Genomic DNA, 16,043 nt, shown 5'->3' on the forward strand with positions numbered 1-16,043 from the left:
GAGGACTCTATTCCTAATTAGGACTTTAGGAAAATTTTGTGCAAGAACCTAGGAATTATTTTGAATCTTAGCCCTTCTTCTTTCTAATCATCTTTGTCTTAATCATACTGTTTCTTCTGTGTTATTTTCCTATTGCTTTGAATTTTCTGGAGAAACAAAAATTGCTTATGTGAAGGGATAACTATTTGGAGGGAAGTTTACTCAGTGGATCCAATGACCAATTTTGGGGTGGCATTAATTGCTTATATCTTAGTGATACAGAGGGGGTCTTGGTGGCGAGGCAACTTCTCGAGGGTGACAGATTGTCTTACAAAGATTGAGATCTAAAAATTAATGAAAAAATTTAAAATAACACATTAAGTAAGTAGCAGAGGAAAAATTCTTCTTTACCTTCTTTGGGTCTCTGGCTATGCCAAAGAATTAAACTGACATAAGACAAATTAACAGGGCAAAATTATACAAATGTTATTGAATTTTTACATGCACATGGGAGCCTTCAAAAGATAAAGCCTGAAGAAGTGACCAGAGCAGGAAGCTTTTACATCTTTTAGACAAAGAAACAATACATTTGTGAAGAATTGACAAGGCAAAGGGGTTTGAAGAAATAACCAGGAAGATAAGGGTTAGTTTAACAGCTTTTACAGCCCTAAATTTCCTGTCTCTGGTGATAAGGTTGTCTTCTATTCTCTGGGCACAGGGAGGGTGCCTTTCTCATAGAATATTTATCTCCTGCTTTCAGGAGTACAAAGGAAGGTCAGAATGACCTTCATGCACTGGCTGTTTCTTATGTACCTTTAATTCAAAATAATCAGTATACCAAAGTGACATATTTGGGGTTGCCATATTCTGAACCCCTTCGAGTATATTCTGTGCTCTGAGAACTCCAGTATTAAATTAGGTGGAGAGCTCTCTGTTGGAATAAAGGGAGATAAATGTGTTCTACACCCTGACCTCTGATCCACATGCATGACAATAAAGTTAGCCCTTGCCCTTTATTAGAATGCATTGAAATTATATATAAGAGTGGGTCTGCCAGTTAGCTCCTGGCAACAGGACAGGGATTCATGTGCTGCATGAGGAGATGAAGTACACGTGCTGAGCTCTGCGGACTCCTTCAGTCCTTTTGGCAGCAGGACCCAGGTCAGTGATACAACTATGCTGAACAATTGCTACTGCACAATTGAATATCCTGCTCTATACTTCCTGCATCATCTGTGGTCATTCACAGTAAGTCATATGGCCAAGTGTGATGTCAATGAGGCAGGAAAATATTATACTGCATTCACTGGCAAGCACTGCAGGTCACATGGCCTGCCTCTTAATTCTTGAAAACTAGTAAGTATTTCATGATCAGATATTTTATAGCCTTCAGTTTCATTGTTTTTTAACAGTTATAGTATGAAAGAAAGCATACATCTATTGTTTAGTGTTCCCTTTCCTTTATAAAATATAGTATATATATATCTCCATAAACAATGTATTTTAGTTTCACTTGTTCCTAAACTTCATAAAAATGGTTTCATACTGAATCACTAAATGTAGTTCTCTGTGGCTTAATGTCATATTTGGCTGAATATTATGTTATAAGTTATGTAATTTTGGTTTATTTTGGGCTCTTCATAATGTTTATGTGAATGGGTATGTCTGTTTCTCCTCCAATACAACCCTGTTTTAACTACTAATAAATGATAATAACTCAGTGTTTTCCAGGACAAGAGTCCCCCCCCACCTTATTCTTCAGAAGCGTCTTGGTTAATCTTTGGGCTTTGCTTGTCCATATAAATTTTATAATCAGCTTGAAAAATTCTATGAAGAACTTTGTTGGGGTTTTGATAGGAATTGTATTAATTTTGCAAGTCTCTTCTTGTAAATTTGACATTTTTTGGAATATTGAAGCTTCCTCTCCACTAGCAAGTGATTAATAAATATAGTAAATGGGGAATTTTTTGTTTATGTCTTCATTAATGCTTTATAGTGCTCTATATAGAGTTATTGTACACTTTATTAGGTATATTCTGAGATACCTTATATTTTATGTGTATCTGTGTGTGTATTTAGATATAAAAAACATGTAGTATATATTTTATATAAATATAAATATATAAATATAGATTTAAATATATGTAATATATAAATATATTTTTGTGTTATACATAAAATATTTAAATTGTATCCACATAGTATAATTTAATTAATACTAATATATTGATTTTGAATCTGGCCAGTTTGCTAAGTGCTTATATTATTTAAAACAATTTTCTGGTAGATTATTTTGGGTTTTCTTTGGAGATAAAAGAATCAAATAATGTTTGAATAATAAAAATTTGTTTCTTACTCTTAAATCTTACTTTATCTTCACCTTTTCTTAATAAGCTTGCTAGGACCTCAACTCTAATGTTCAATGCTTTGTCTTTGATTTCAATCAAAGTTATGCTGCTAATTGTCATTAAAATATTTACTTTCGTTCTTTAAAGAAAACACTTTACTGAGGTATAACTTACATATGATAAAATCACACTTTAATAAGTATGATTTTTAGGTTTTAGGGTTGTGTAAATGTCTCCACAGTCTAGTTTTGGAACATTTCCATCAACCCAAAAGTTCCTTTGTTCACATTTGCAGTCAATCCCCACTCCCACCTTCACTACTAGGCAACCACTGATCTGTTTTTGTTGTCATAAATTTGTTTTTTCATACCATTTCACATAAATGGAATTATACAATATATAGTTCTTTTGTGTCTGGGTTTTTTATTCAACAATGTTTTTGAGGTTCATCCATGTGTAGCATGTTTTATTGCTGAATAGTATTTCATTGTATGAGAATACCACACTTAGTTTATCCATTCTTCAGTTGATGGACAATTGAATTATTTCTAGTTTTTGCTACTATAAATAATGTTGCTATGGACATTTATGTATATGTGTCTTTGTGTACATAATTTTTTATTTCTCTTGGGTAGATTCCTAGAAGTGGAATGGCTGGGTTGCATAAGTTTATGTTTAATATTTTAGGAAACTGCCAAACTGGTTTCCAAAGTGGTTGTACTATGTCACATTCACAAGCAATATATGAAGTTTCCAGTCTCTCCACATGCTTGCCAATACTTAGGTAAACTGGACTTCACCAAAATTAAAAACTTTGAGCTTCAAAGGATATTAACTCTTACAACTCAACAGTAAAATAAAAATAACCTATTTGAAAATGGGCAAAGAATTTGAATAAACATTTCTCTAAAGGAAATATACAAAGGCCAATAGGAACATGAAAAGATGGTCATATAATTATCCATTAGGGTAATGCAAATCAAGACCACAGTGAGATACTCCTTCAAATTCACTAGGATAACTGTAATAAAGACATACAGTAACAAGTGTTGGTAGGGATTTCGAAAATTGGAATCCTCATCCATTGCTGATGGGAATGTAAAATGATGTAGCAACTTTGGAAAACAGTTTGGCAGTTCCTCAAAAAGTTAAGCATACAGTTAGTTACCTTAATATGCAGCAATTACACTCCTAAGTATATACTCAAGAGAAATGAAAACTTATTTTCACACAAAACTTGTACACAAATATTGATAGAATTATTCATGATAACCCAAAGTGGAAACAACCTAAATATCCAAAACCAGAATGGATAAAATATGGCATATTCATACAATGGAATATTTTCAGCAATAGAAAGAAATGAAGTACTGATGCATGCTACAACATGGATGAACCTTGAAAATACCATGTGAAGTGAAAGAAGCCAGTCACTAAAGACCACATGTATGATTGCATGTATATGAAATGTCCAGAAGAGGCAAATCTCTAGAGACCAAAAGTAGATTAGTGGTTGCCTAGGGCTGGAGAGAGTTGGGGATTACATAGGTAGTGATCTTTAGTATGTGTGGGTTTCTTTTTGGGCTAACGAACATGTTTTAAAATTAGATAATGCTAATGGTCACATAACTCTGTGAATATACTGAAAATCATGGAATTGCACACTTTAAAAGGATAAATTTAATAGTATGTGAATTATGGCTCTATAAAACTATTATAAAAATCAATGGTTTATAAATATAAGGGTTTATTTCTGGACTGTCAATTCTGACCCACTGTATGCCTATCCCTGGGCTAATACCATACTTATATGATTACTGGTGCTTTATAGTAAGTTTTGAAATCAAATAGTTTTCCAACTGTGTTGTTCTTTTTCACAACTGTTTTTGGATATTCTATGTCATTTGCATTTCCATACAGATTTTAGGATTAGATTGTCAATTTCTACAAAAATGCCTACTACAGTTGATAAAGGGTGCATTGAATTTATAGATCAATTGGCAGTTATCATGTTGACAATACTAAGTCATCCAATTCATGGACATGGAATGTACCTTCATTTATTTAGATCTCTAATTATCTCAGCAATATGATATGATTTTCAGTATGCACGTCTTATACTGTTTCTGTTAAATTTATTCCTAGGTATTTTATTATATTAAATGTTATCATGAATGGTAATGTTTCCTTAATTTATTTTCAGTATTTTCATTGCTAGTATACTGAAATACAATTGACTTTTATTTATTGACCTTGTAGCAATAAAATGTGACCTTCCTTAACTTATTAGTTCTAGTAGATTTTGTATGTGTGGACTTTTTTGAGATTTTCTACAAACAAGACTACGTCATCTATGAATAAAACAGTTTTATACTTTTTCTTTTCCAATTTGGTTGCCCTTAATTTATTATTATCACCACTATCACCACCATCATGATCATGATCATGATCATCATCTAGTCTTAGAACCTCCAATGCAATGTTGAATAAAAGCAACAAGATCAGACAATATTGCCTTGTCCCCAGCCTTTGGAGGAAAGCACTCAGTCTTTCACTAAGAATGATGTTAGATGTGAAATTCTGTGTATGATTCCCCTTTATCAGGTTGAGAAATTTTCCTTCTGTACCCAATTTGTTGAGAGTTTTTATTATGAGTGGATGTTAGATTTATCAAAGAATTTTTCTGTATCTATTGTGATCATAAGTTTTTAATCTTTCATTTTATTAATGAAGTATATTATATTAATTGATTTTCAATGTTAATGCATCCTTGCACCACTAGGATAAATCCTTTTTATTATGCTGTTTCTTTTGATATATTGTATTTGTTTTGCCAATATTTTATTAAGGAGTTTTGGATCTTTCTTTATGAGTGATATTGGTCTGTAGTTTTCTTTCCTTGTGATGTCTTTGTCTTCATGCTTTGGTTTCAGAGTAATTGTTGTCAGAGTACCAATAACTATTGGTAGGTCTTCCCTTGGCTTGTATTTTCTGAGGAAGAATTGGTATTATCTATTTTTCAAATAGTTGATAAAATTTCACCTGTGAAGTGGTCAAGCAGTCAAGCAGCAGTGCAGTGGCTAATCAGGCCACAAGTATTACTACTGCAGTTGTTAGGTTGACTTTTCACACATATTTCCATAAATTAGTCATATAAGAAGACAACAGCCCAAATGAATTCAGAGAGTTTATTACTTACACAGAAAACAAAAGTATGGTCAGCAGAGTCTAGTCTCAACTCCCCACATCCCTAGTGCCATAGGATGACACAGAACCATAGTCCAGATGGCAGACAACACATGCAGTGTTGTCACTCTGTCATGGAGAAGTGGTCTCTAAAATATGAGCAAGCAGTTTTTTAAACTTCTGTAGAAGCCTGCAGCTATATCCTAAGGAAGGGCTGGGAGGGCAAGTTGGAAAGTTCTGTACTCAGCTGAAACCAGAGAGATGGATGAAAATGCCTGTGGCAGTGTTCCACAAGATAGGAATGAGAAATTGCCTTGTGACAACTCCTCAACAGACTTACCTCCTCTTGTTCCAGAAGAAATCATAGGACATTCCACCAAGACTCGGGTTAGACTGCAGTTAAGCCTTGCCTATGAGGCCTCCTACATGGCCTACATGGAAGCGCGTAAGGTTACTAGAGTGCTTTGGCAGAGCCTTTCTTATACAAAAATCCTAGTACTGGGCTTTTCTTTGTGGAAATATTTTTAATTAATAATTCAATTTCTTTCCTTATTTTAGGCCTATTCATAATTTCTATTTCCTCTTCAGTTAGAAAAAATATTTATTCAGTTAGTTTCGGTAATTTATGTCTTTCTAGGAATTTGTTCATTTCATCTAAGCTATCTAATTTGTTGGTTTAGCATTAATTTATAATCATTTTATTTCTGTAAGATTGGTAATAATGCCCCTCTTTCATTCCTGATACTGGTAATTAGCATCTGCTCTTTTTTTCTAGTTCAGTGTAGCAACAAGTTTGTCAATTTTGTTAATCTTTTCAAAGAACCAACTTTTTATTTCATTGTATTTTTTCCATTTTTCAGTTTTCTGTTTCAGTGATTTTTTTCTCCAATTATTATTACTTCTTTATGTTTATTTTGCTGCATTTATCTGGTATCTTTAGGTGGAAGCTTACATTATTGATGTGAAATCTTTTTTCTTATTTGATAAAAGCATCAAATGTTCTAAGCACAGCTTTAGCTGCATTCCATAAATTTTTATATGTTGTATTTTAATTTTATTGAATCTTGATTATTATCTTTAATGAGTGAAGTCTGATATTGGTTTTTATTTCCAGGGCAAGGCTAAAGATATCTGAAAGTACATTTTTGTGTGTAAGCTTTGGATTGATTGGGTCAAATGTTTGTGAGTGGCAAGGTTTTTGATACTCCCAGCTCGATTTTTAATCTTTATCCTGCTTTTCAATCAGAGCTAACAGACTGGAATGTTTCTGACTGCCAAGAGCAGAAGAGTACAAGGTTTCTGCAGAACTTTGGAAAGGATGATTAACTACTTGACAAGAAATTTTTCTCATTCCAAACAATTGGATTGGATTAGCTAGCACTTTGGTGAAGCTGTTCTGAGAAACCACTTTTCTTTTCCATTTTCTCCTGCTGCCCCACATCTGAAGAGCGCAAAGTGTTCTAAGGCTATTACATAGCCATGTGGGATAGTATAGTAATTAATACTGAGTTCTGAAGACCCTGCTTTTGCTAGTGAAATGATATCATATAGGAGAATAATGAACGTGCATTAAAAGGAGTGCAGTTACATTTGTTTTTGCCAATTTTCTTGATTTTTTTAGCAGAAGCAGACTTGCTTCTATGGTGCTATAAAATTTTAATGGTAAATATAAGCCTCGTGCTTGAGATCTGGCACAATACACCTTTGGAGGTGTTGCAGATACTACTCTTGTCTCAATGAAGAGGAACCTAGATCATAATCCTGCCTTCAACTACTGGGGCCACTTTGCTGAGACTAAGCAGGGAAAGAGAGAAATCAGGGAATAGAGAAGATTTTGGACATTAAAAAAAATTTTAATTGCACCATGAAAATATGAGAAGATAGATTTAATTTGTTGGAGAATGACTTCCTCTTGGCAATGGAGGAGATTTACGGCAGCAAACTCTAAGTGTTTTATATTGCTGATGTTGGCTAGGGGGTGAGTTGGTGAATGAGGTCACAGTGTGGTCCTACAGTAAGATTAAAAAGAAAATAAACACTAGTATCTGTTGAACCCTTAATAAGGGTCAGGACTCCCCTAAGTGGTTCTTTAACCTGGTCTCTTTGCTGACCTCCCTCAATGAATGTTGTTTATACTTCTGTATCAGCACTTTTCACATTGAAACTCATATTTTAGTTATTTCTATGTGTAGTGTTTCCCCCCAGTATTACATCTTTAAGGGTAAGGGCCGGCTGTATTCACCTTTCGTCTCTCACAGTGTCAAGGACAATGCTTTGCATATAGCAAGTACTTAGTACATTCCTGTTAAATTGAATTGAAATAAACAAGACATCATAAGCTTGAATGACACATTTCAGATAGATATAAGCAGAAAACCATAAAAAAATGACATAGCAGAATTGCCAAGTGTTGTAGAGCAGCTCAAAATGTGGTATACTCAAACAAATGAACAAATAAACAAACAGTGCCTTAAAGTGTGTTCCAGGAATGAGGATAGCTTTAAAAGGATGACCCTCTTCTAGGTGAGAATATTGTCTCAGCTAAAGCTATTTATGCTATCACCACATTGTATGATGTACATTGAATTTGTGAACCAAAATCCCTTAATTTCTAAAATGTCATGTTGTTCTGGAAATTGGAGCTGCCTAGATGATTAGTTGAATGACTAGTATTTTTGATAAGAAATTTCTATCTCCTATTCCAGGGTATATATACTATAGTAACTTTCCCACATGGACTTTATCATGTGGCCTCAAATTTGTGTCCTAGAGTTTGGAGCCTTGTAAAACATAGGAGAACCAAGCATTTAGCTTTTTTGTATGTAATAATTCAGTTTTTGTTTTTACTTACCATGTTTTTTTAACACAGAGATTAGATTTATAAAAATTTAAAGAGAAATTTTGTTCAACTATTTCTTTATGTGATACAAAGACAACTTGGTCTTTCTCTCTGTCTCTCTTTCTTTCCCCTTCCTTCCTTCCTTCCTTCCATCTTCCTTCCTTCCTACATTACTTCCTTCCTTTCAGGCAGGGCTCAAGAGAAGTGTTGCTATGTGGTATAGACAGAAAGAGCAAAGACCTGAGAGAAGATGTGAGTTTGAACTTGAGTTAAATGAATTATGGCAAATCGTATGTCCCTTCAGCTCCAGGATTTCGGTTTTCTCACTTGTAAAACAAGAGGGATTGAGCTAGAGACTCTTCTAGTTTGACTTTCTTTATTTTTAAGTAGGTGAACTTATAACACGCTTCTGCAAATGATGGATCATGAACTCTGTGAAGATAACAATACATTTAGGCTAAAATATAAATGTACTGGTCTAAAATGTAAATGTATTTGAGTGTTCTTTAGGTTTTAAATTGTGAACTTTTCCTTAAGTCATTGATTTGCTTTCTTTGCACTCAGTGTCCTCAACGTACGTGATTTTTGTAACTGTTTCCGTTTTTCAGAAATAAAAAGACAAAATTGTTCCTAGTATCTTCAGGGATAATTAAATGTTCTGTGAAAAGAGTTTTGAAGGTGAAAAGCACTATGTAAATGCAAAATTTTACTATTATTCTTTGACTGTCAACAATGCTTTTCCCAAGTGCTTTTCTGGACTCAAAACATATTTATTGCACTTCTGTTGTCCAGTTCTTGCTCTGAAAAACTATTATTTTTAGCTGGCTAATAGCTTTTTATTCTTTAGCATAAAATTGTTTAGCTCAATAAAGTCTCAGCCAAGAAACCTGCGAAACAGCCAAATGTTTCCAAGTGGGGAACTTGTCACTATCTTGGCCATTCTTCACAATTTTTAAGTAATGTTATTTCATTGTTCATATAATAATGCTACATGAAAAAATTAAGTAAAATAGAAAACAACAAAAAAGCAAAATATCACCCCAAGGTTTTATAAACTCGAAATAACTACCATTAGCTTTAGGTAAATATTATTCCAGACAGTTCTCTGTACTTGTGTGTCAATAGAGAGATGTACACTCACTAACACACATACGCACAGGTAGTGATACTTTTTATAACATGGGATCATATAATAATGCTAGTTTATATATGTCAATCCCAGTCTCCTAATTCATCCCACCCACCCCCTTTCCCCATTGGTATCCATACGTTTGTTCTCTACGTCTGTATCTCTATTTCTGCTTTGTAAATGAGATTGTCTATACCAATTTTTTCAGATTCCACATATATGCATTAATATATGATATTTGACATATATACACTATTGATACTATGTATAAAATAGATAGCTAGTGAGAACTCACTGTATAGCACAGGGAACTCTACTCAATGCTCTGTGGTGACTTAAATGAGAAGGAAATCGAAAAAAGAGGAGATATATATATGTATAGCTGATCCACTTTGCCATACAGTATAAACTAACACAATATTGTAAAGCAACTACACTCCAATAAAAAAAAATAATGGTAGTTTAGCAGTACTAAAATTAACTAAGGTTTTAACACAAAGAAAAATTAAATAAATGAATTAGTTAGAATAAATATTCTTTACCACAAGAGTTCAGAAAGATCCCACTGAAATTAAGAACAAGAAATTATAAAAGCATCAGTGTGGTGTCAAAATCTCTGTTTAATTTTTATATAGCATTATGTGACCTCTTATGTGAAAATAAGAAACTGAGTTCTTCTATTGCCTCCATCCTCCTTATTTGATCTTCAGTGTTTTTATTATTTATATTATTCCTTTTTCTTTGTCAAACCTTCTAAAGCATTCTTTTTCTATAACATAAATCTCACTGATGTTTAGTTTTGTTTTTCCTGCATGTGGGGGTATTCAGTGCCCACCAAATACCATGATCATTTCCACTGAGATCTTTCTTTTGATTTATGTTTTGGTTGGTTGGGCTTTTTACTTTTCTGGAAAGGCTCATAGGTGTTATATTCCATGACTTCTTAAATGTTTCAACTTGCCATTTTGATCGTTTCATTACTGTAGAAAATATTTATATTTTGTCTTTGAACATATTTTCTGTGCCATTTGTTGCACCATGGCACGTATGCTGATTTCCTTGGCCTGGATCATCTTTTCCTTCTACGTGTATCACATTCTCTCTACTTGGTTAAACTCTTAATCTATTTCCTTTACATACACTTGATAATCTCATGACTATTTGTATGTCTGTGGCTTGATGTTTATAATTTATTTTTGGTTTGCAAATGGTGTTTGAACTCTCTGTTTCTCTGGCTCTGGAGTTTCTCTTTTTATTTCATTTGATTGTTTATCTTAGCTTTGAGCTCTTATATTATTGAATTTATGTTCTTATTAAGTTCTTTTATAGCATGATGTATTTGTAGAGAATGATCTTCTTTTCATTGGGTTTGTTTGATTATTTGTTTTTCTAAAATAAATTCTTCATCTGGTTTTGCATGCCATGATCTTCCCTGACTTTTTTTTCCTTTATTTTTTTTTTGGTGTAGTGTGCGTGTGTGTGTGTGTGTGTGTAATACTTTTCATTTAGCTTATGCTAAATAGCAGCAGCTCTGAACAGACCGTCTATTGGAACTGATTCAGGGAGTGGGTGGTTGTAATTTTCCTTTAACTACCATATTTGAGAACTATTCCTCCCAGAGAGCTGAGTTTTAGAGCCATGTCGTGGGAGGTCTAGCCACTTTTTCAGAGCCTGCTGGTGAGGATGGGCCAGGAAAGAGGTGATCTTGTTAAGGCCTGAATCCACTCTGTGTTGGATGGCCCTGGCCTCTGTTTTCTATTCATAGATTTTGTCCTGTATCTAGTTATAGTTGTACTCTTAGTCCTGTGTCAGTATATTCTGGGGTGTCAGATCATTTTCCCAATTCAGAGTGAAGCCCTGTCAGATGGTGAGCCCTGAAGTTTCTTTTGCGTTTGCTCAGAGCCCAAGACCTAGTCTCTAATAATTTGGGCCTCTATTCTTGAGGATTTTACCACAACTTCTTCCTAGTTTCTTTTGTCTCTATAGATTGTGTGGTATTGGTGAGATTTGTCACAAGTTGATTTTCCTTTTTCCACCAATACAGCTTCTGAGACCCTGGTTAGGAGCCTTGCTCTTCTAGCCAGAATCCCATTTCTTTCCTTGGCCGTCATTTTCAAAGTTCATGGAATGAAGTTGGGTTTCTTTCACCGTATGGTTACTACTGGTGAATTTCAAGGCACTTTTTCCCCTGTTGTGCATTCCATCAATTTTTGACAGATGATCAGTCTACAATCTGACTTCACTCTCCCATCTATACCTCAGAATCTCCATTTTTTACATTTCAATCATCAATTAGATTTCTGAACACGCTAATAAAAACAATTACATTTTTGCCTGTTTCTAGAGACAAAAGCTGACTATAGACCTTTACACAAATCTCCAAAGAACTGGCTAATTTCCCCCTTTACCTGCACTAATAGAGCTTTTGTTCTCTGGGGTCTGCTACTTCTTTATTTTTGGATTATAAAGACTAATCTTCTCTTGTATAAACAATTACATTTCATATCAGATTAATATGCACATTGACTTTCCATGAACACCTACCTGATTAATTTGGTTAATATTTTAAACAATATCAATAATCTAGGACTTTCAATATCAATAATCTAGGACCTTATTGGGCCAAACCCTTAAATATACATGTTGCACAAGAAAATCTTTTCTATGGTTGCTATAGAAGAAACTTTATTGAATTCAGAATTAAAATTTAGATATGATTTGCTCTTTTATATTATTATGCTTATTATGCTGTTACTACCTATTTTGATATTTCAGAATAAGGATATTATTTTTGTTCTTAACTTTTAAAGTATCAGTTTAAGACAATGACAAAATGTTCTTTTTTTAGCTGATATTTGGTTTCTATTGTCTAGTAAGTTTGTAAGAGAATTTTTAGATTAAAACAAGTTCTACTCTGTTTAATAGAAGGAGTGGTCCACAGTTATTATTGTTTAACTGGTCATTTCTGGTTTGGGCTGCATCTATGCTTTTAATTTTGAGGTTCTGTTACTTATATATATATATTCAGATTGCAGAGGAAAACAGTTTATAACTCAAACATGTTTTGTATTTTTATTTCTTTACCTGAAATACTGAGAATTTCCAGAGCTTAGAGATACCCACACGTTGATATATGCCCCAAAAAATACATTCCAAAGGCAGCTACAGGTTTGGGTTCGTTTGGGTTCATTTGGTTGTATTTTAGAGAAACTGAGATTTATGACATGGTATAATAAAATCCTTCTACATCTTTGGGGAAGAATGTATGTGTGTGTGTAATTTCTCCCTTTGTGTATGTTACAGATTATGAGGAGACAAATAGCATGAACAATGTTTTTATTTTCATGATTTACATACTCCATTAAGATGTACATAGCCCTCCTCTTTACTTCTGCTACCACAGAACCTGTGTGGAAGGGACCTGACAAGACTGACAACCATATTCCCACCCAGTTCTACTTGCCTTGTGTTACACTCTCATTAGCCATTACTATCTCTCTCCCTGCTGTACTCATATCACTTGTCTCTCACAAGTGTTTCTTCCATCTTTCTCTTTGCAATTAGCAATTACTCATACTGTTCCCCACATGTCTAAATAACCCCATTTCTGTACTTGCTTGTCGTATGTTTAAGAACAAATTTCTTCTTTTGATTATTATGTGTACCATTTTTTCCCCATCATCAGTATTTTTACACAGCAGTTGAATTCTTTCAAGTTCAGGTTAAAAATGTCAAAAGTCACTATTTGCCTAGTTAACATATAGTCTATATGATATTCCATAGTCAGTATATGATTATTGACTTTTTATTTTCTTTTATGATATCTTTGAAAGGTTGAGCAAATAAAAATATTTCTTCTTTCAGTTCTGTTAGGTCTGGATAAGACACGTTGAAATACTTATAGTCAAAAACCTTGCAGTGAAGCCACTATTTCTTTTTCTTAATCTTTTCCACTACCTGCTAATGATATTTCAACAGTAAAGTCATTCCTTGAGTGCTCTCTCTAATCTTTATGCTTTTGAGCAGTCTTATGTAACAAGACAGGAAAGAAAACAGCAGCAGTTATGCTGTGAAAAAAAAAAAATCACTATGCATGAAAGAATTTAAGCAGTGTTTATATTAACTTCTATTCTTATTTTTAAAGTAAGCATGGTGTTAGCACAATTTTAAATATCCAAATGCAAACAAAGTCAGTTCTTTTCTTTCTAAGTTTAGTGGAAATCCTTCCTAATACAGGATGGCTACTGTGACAACCTCATAAGCTCGATTATACCTGCAGGTTATTATTTATATTTTACTTTGGTATTTCATAGACATTAGCATGTTGGTACTACTAGTAATAAGAATTGTTACAGAGTTCTGATATCTTTTATTTCAAATTGAAGAAACGTGGTCACTCCTTGGCAGAAGAGATATAATGCAAAAGTAGTGATTAATCTTCTCATGAAGCTCTAAATGAGACTGGCAATTATTACAATTAAGGATGAAAAGATGAATCCTTAGTTGAATCCTTAGGATGTTAGTTATGCCTTCCACATCCCAGGTTCTATTTTTCCACTTTCTTGGGAGTAGAAATATATGTTATTGTCCAGAGGATCCCATCACTAGTGGTAGATGAAGGATAGACAGCCCTTGGTGCAGTGGCAGTACAGTTGTTAAAACATTCACAGTGGTGAACTAGGATACACTGGAATGTATACTGGCAAAAGGAAATTCATTAACTGGCTCACTGTATTAGGAATTTAGAAATATGAGAGGAATAGTAACTGTAATGACAAACTTGGTTGATGCTCTAGACAAAGATAAAGTGGAGAGTGGAGAGCAAGTATTCAACAATTCAAAGCTAAATATGAAAGCTAGGCAACCTCCTTGGGAGCATATAAAGAGACTGTCATCACCTGCAATAAGAGGAAAGAGTAAGCTTAGGACCAAGACCAGGAATTAATTGTCAGAGTAGCTGAACACCAATGAAATTAAATTTCCTAGTAAAGCAGACTTGCTATGTGAACACTGAAGTACTAGTTGGGAAATGATGGGATACTGATAAATGTGGTGGGGAGATCTGAGCTGATGTCCTTGTAAATCTGGAAAGGCATGATTCTCCTGAACCCTCTGGACCTGTGTAAGTGGCCTCCCTATAAGAAGCTGGGACTTCCTTCTTGCTTGGAAAGGAAGCCTAGACCTCGCCCCTGCAAGGCAACAGGTGTCAGCCTTAGGATCTTCCCTTTCCTTCTCTTGGGAATAGATAGTGCTTGATCAAGGTAGCTAGAAAATAAAGTTGGATAAGGGAGAGTTTACCAATTTGGGACTACTTTCCCAGGATACAGAATTTAACAGTCTGGCAAATATCCTTCTACGAGGATGGCTTCTAGCAGCATAGAAAAAGCAATGGCCTACACCAGGAGATAGAAAACTTTTGCTTCTAGAGAGTGATAGTAGATATTTTAGGCTTTGCAGGCCAGGTGGTCTCTGTTGCAACTGTTCAAATCTGTCATTGTCATGAAAAAGCAGCCATAAAACAATACATAAATGAATGAGTGGCTGTGTGTGTTTTCCAATAAAACTTGATTTACCAACACGGTAACAGGATGGTTTAGGTCTATTGTTTGCTGACCTCTGGCCTACATTAAGTGAGGTTCAGATGCCAGAATTTTCATGGCAGACTGTGGAAAATGTATGGTAAAAGATTCAGACAAGTGTTTGTGATAGAGTGAATAAACTATGTTAAGCCCAGAAGACCCACCATAGGAATATGTCCATGGAAACGTCCAGTGGTGGCCATCAGGAATGTGCTGGTGAGAGGGGCACCTGAATCACTTAGTAATTCAGTGGTGGCTTCTTTTAGCAGGCCAGGACTGAAGATAGGAATGCCACTGCAGAACACATAGCACTGAGGATGAGGGGCATACTGAAACAATGAAGGCCAGGTGATAACATTTATGAATCAGGAACCAGGTACATGTAATTATCATAATGAGTGGCAAGGTTGGAGAGAGCCTGGGTGCCTGAGCATGGAGATGCTTAGTAGAACTGGTATCTCTGACATTAAAAAGAAGGATAACCAGCTGTTTACTGCTTGATCTGTACAGGGGTTTCAAGGGTGGATGATCAGGAAGCTAAGAGCAGTTGCTTCAGTTAAAAGTCATTATCCCTGGCCCTCAAGCAGTTTCACACCTGGATTCCATTGACTGAAAGAGAGGCCAGATTCCACGGAGGAAGGACCCGGTAACACCATGGCAATATACATGGTAATGTGTACCCAATTCTTTCCCCAAGGGGACCTATGGACACTTAATCAGGCAACTATAAAATATGGAAAAGGGAATGCCCAAACATTTTGGGAACTAGACACAGGGTCCAGGTTGCCATCATGATGCCCTGTTACAATGGGAACATATGAAAACCAGGCAATAAAATGCAATGGGCTCAGGCCTGGGTCCACAGATCTATTTAGTGGTCATTTCTTCAGTTTCTCATTGTGTAATTGGGATAAACATACTTGATAATTGGTACATTTCCCATATTGTCTCCGTGAGCCTATAGTAATAGAAAAGGTCAAATA

General features: G+C 34.7%; 1 long non-coding RNA gene across 5 annotated transcripts in view; it reads left to right on the forward strand.

Annotated features, from left to right (window-relative positions):
* The first annotated feature begins 1,142 nt into the window (after positions 1 to 1,142).
* Positions 1,143 to 16,043, forward strand: part of LOC309635282 — a 290,386-nt gene continuing 275,485 nt past the window's right edge. For 4 of the 5 annotated variants that reach the window (XR_014248716.1, XR_014248717.1, XR_014248718.1 and 1 more), the window contains exon 1: positions 1,264 to 1,335. This is a non-coding gene — a long non-coding RNA (uncharacterized lncRNA). Of the gene's footprint in view, positions 1,228 to 1,263; positions 1,336 to 16,043 lie in introns of those variants that run through there. The other variant, XR_014248715.1, reaches the window with a different exon arrangement.

Source organism: Balaenoptera borealis (assembly GCF_965194805.1).
Source record: "Balaenoptera borealis genome assembly, chromosome: 9".
Classification (NCBI taxonomy): Eukaryota; Metazoa; Chordata; class Mammalia; order Artiodactyla; family Balaenopteridae; genus Balaenoptera; species Balaenoptera borealis.